We start from the raw sequence: 4,082 nt of genomic DNA on the forward strand, positions 1-4,082 counted from the left end.
CGATTTAATATAACCTTTTCGAACCGTAATTTGACCATAAATTTGTAAAGTGAACTGCTGAAAATGGTAAAATAAATAAATATGGTAAAGTAACGATTTTGGCTCTTTTTTTATTCTTACTTGCTTAAGTTTGGTCATATGTTTTCAATAATCTGATTTGGCTCTCTTTAAAAAAAATAAAAAATAAAAAAATAAGTTTAATTGATCTATTTTTCCTTATGTATAAACTTACTGATTTCTTACTTGTTTATCTTTGGGAAAATTATATTTGACTCTTCTTTATTTAAGGGAAATATTTTACTCTTATATGTTTATATTTGGTAACAGATTTTTAATATAAAATCTTATTTTGTCTCTTCCTTATTCAAGGTAAAAGGTTATTTGTACTTATTTTATTTTTGGTAATGAAATATTCTTATAATTTTCTGATTTTAGCTCCCCTCTAAATTAAAGAAAATGGTTTAATAATTGATTCCTTAATTTATTTATTTCCCTTATTAAGTGCACCCCTCTTTGCTATATAAATAAGATCCCCTCCCTTCATTAACTCATCAACTCATACACTCATTCACTCTCAATCACAAGTTCTCTCATCACTCTTCCTTCTCTCATTGCTCTCTTGCTACTTTAAAAACACATTAAGATTCCGGTAAACATTCAAGTGTTCTTCTTCGCTACTTTGCTATTTTGCTTTTGTTCGAGTAAAGGTTGGATCAACTTGTTTTTCATTGCTACCATTCCTAATCTACTTAACCGGTTAGTATTCGGAATTAGCATTTACATTATTTTTTGTATTCGTACATTTGTGTGAGCTCATTGTTCTATTCCTTTGTTATGTATAAGTTGTTAAACAATTGCATGTCGTCTCACCTTGACTAAATAAATGTGATTACTTGTGTAGTTATTTGATTGCTTTGACGGGTTTCAAACTTGAAGTTCAAGTTGAAGACTAGCCATGAAGAAAGATTTATTTGTTTATTTGAATCTATATTTTTTTCTTATTTTATTTATTTGAATGTTGTAACATTTGTATAACTCTAAAGCTCTCATATATAAATTTATTTGGGGAATCGTCTAGGGGAAGGGGATTTACATGCTACTTGTTCATTGTATTTTTAAAAAAGTTAGAAATCATGCCTATAGGTTTAGTCTATTTTTTAATCTTTAACCACCTAGAATTATTGTTTGTAGGTGTTGTAATCGAATCAATTTTCAACATGTTTGATGCTTTGTTTGTTAATAAGTTTAAAAATAACTAGATTCCACTAATTTTGGTATCAAAATCAAATCCTAATAATCTAGTAGGTTGCTAGATGTTAAAAAATATGTTATAACTTTTCATTTGTCTTATCACGTAGAAATCATGCCTAAGGATTAAAACGTTCATATCATTCAGATTCACAAAATCATGCATATATGTGTTACTCCGTTTTTTTTTTGAACACCTAGAAATCATGTTTATAGGCTTGTAAATAAATTTTCAGCATATCAATAACTCCAATAAAATTTGTTGTGCATATTTGTGCCCCCTTTTAAATTGTCTAATTTTATTAATTAGTAATCTTATTTGTCTTCTTGAAGATTTCGCACTTATGATGCAATATGTTGTTTTCTTAAAATAATAATTATAATGATATCAAATTAAATCATTTCATGCATTTAACAAATTACTTGGTTTTTGAATATATTTTATAGCAAAATCTTTGCATTTAATAAAAATACCACATTAATGTTCTACTAGTTTTTCTTTCTTACAAAGTTTTGCAACATTTTTTTTTTAAAGTCATTATTCAATCCTCCTTTAAAATTTTGGATCAATTATGACATTGTTTATTTTTGAAAATAAATTATAAGCACTATCTCCTAACCTATCGTTAGTGGGAAAGTCAAAGGAACTACGAGGTCTAGTTCCAATTTTTAAACCCGACGCGTCCCCGGAAGTACCACCTACCCATGGTTTTTTTAAAGGAATTATGTGTATTTATATATAAATATTCATGTGCCTATATGCAAACTATATCTTTTAAAATCATTTTCAAAATATAAACTATTATTTTTAAAGACCGACCTCAAATCAAAATTGTTTCTATGGTCGAGGAGCACGATCAACAATGTCGTGGCATCATCCCTATAAAGAAACAAACATTTTTTAAAAAATAAAAATTCCTATTCAAAACTTGCTCAACTTTCAAAACTTCATTGTCGCACATATTAATTGCTTAGTATTTGTAATATTTGTTCATCACATAGTCTCGTATGTTAAAATAAAAAAAATAAAATAAATTTGATTGTTGTTTATTGCTATCACCTAGCCTTGCATGCTTAAATTAATAAAAAATAAAAATAGGCTTAATTGTTTTACATTTGTTATCACTTAGCAAGCTTAAATAAATTAATAAATGAAGTGACCTTAATTGCTACTTGTAACCCCCACATAGATTGCATGAGATACGGCCGGGACCCACATTTGTGGATCTCGAGGGATGCCTAACACCTTCCCCTCGAGGTAATTTGAACCCTTACCCCGATCTCTGGCTCGTTGACCTTAGCTAGACTTAGTTAGGTTAGATAGGTGCCCTAACGCGCCTTAATTCGTTAGGTGGCGACTCCAAACTCAAAATCCCAAAAGAGTTGTTAAGTCGTGCACGAAACCCATTTTCTGCGAAAATGGGGCGCGACAGAAACCTACATGACCAACAAAACTGCTAAAACCCTTTATCGAGACGGGTGGTGGAAGCTTTTCTATTACCTCAACTTTGGCTCTATCCACCTCAATACCTTTCTGAGAAATCCGATGACCCAACACTATAACTTCTATGACCAGGAAGCAACACGTTTCCCAATTAAGCACCTGATTACACTCTTCACGTTGTTTCAGTATCTCGGCTAGATTTATCAAACAACTATCAAACGAGTCACCAACCAATGAAAAATAGTCTATAAATACCTCAATTGTGTCCTCAACCATATTTGGAATTTTTTTGAAAGTGAAAGTCCCATAAGGAGACATGAAGGTGGTCTTATCTTGGTCTTTTGAAGCTGTGGAAATCTGATTTTAGCCCGAAAACCCATCTAGAAATAGTATCAACCTTTACCAGCAAGACGATCCAGCATCTGATCCATAAATAACATAGGGAAGTGGTCTTTCTTTTTCCATTCATTTAGCTTGCGGCAGTCCACGCACACTCTCCACCCAGTTACCAATATCATTAGAACTAGCTCCTTCTTAGAATTTGGGACCATGGTGATTCCCCCTTCCTTAGAACACACTGAACAGGACAAACCCAAATACTATCGACAATGGGGTAGTGACTCCAGCATCAAAACCATTTGATGATCTTCTTCTTTAAAACCTCTTCCATATGGGGATTTAGTCTCCTTTTGTGCTCAATACTTGACTTATTGTATAGCATGAATTGGATTATATGAGAACAAATGTCCGGAGGGATCCCATTAATACCCGCAATAGTACACCCAATAACCCTTTTGAACTTTCTTAACACAGAAATTACAGCCTCAACTTGCTCAACACTCAAATCTACAACAATCATTACTGGAAAAGTGCTATCCTTTCCCAAGAAAACATACCTCAAGTGGGGTGGTAGAGCCTTGAGTTCTAGTTTTAGAGGCTCATCTATAAACGGTTTTGCAAGTGGTGACGCACAATTCTTCATATCTAACTCCAATCTTTTTGGCTTGGAACGCAATTCAAACCTATCAAGTGCCGCAACCAATTTATCATAGTCTTCAATACTGTCACAATCAAAATTTATCATTACGCTACTAGTGCGTCAACACCCAACCTCTCTTTGATAGACACTTCATAACCACACTCTACGACATGATTTACTATATTAACCACTTTCAGATCACTTTCCTTCTTCATAGACCTATAAATGTCAAAAGTAATATCCTCATTGTTTAGTTTGAACTTCATCAACCCTCTCTCGATATCGAGGCACGCCCAGTAGCAAGGAATAGTCTCCCTTAGATGATGGGGACCTCAAAATCAACCTCACAGTCAAGTATCACAAAATCTATAGGGAAGATGAATGACTCCACTTCCATAATAACATCTTGGA

This window comes from Solanum pennellii, chromosome 6 (genome assembly GCF_001406875.1).
Source record: "Solanum pennellii chromosome 6, SPENNV200".
Lineage (NCBI taxonomy): Eukaryota > Viridiplantae > Streptophyta > Magnoliopsida > Solanales > Solanaceae > Solanum > Solanum pennellii.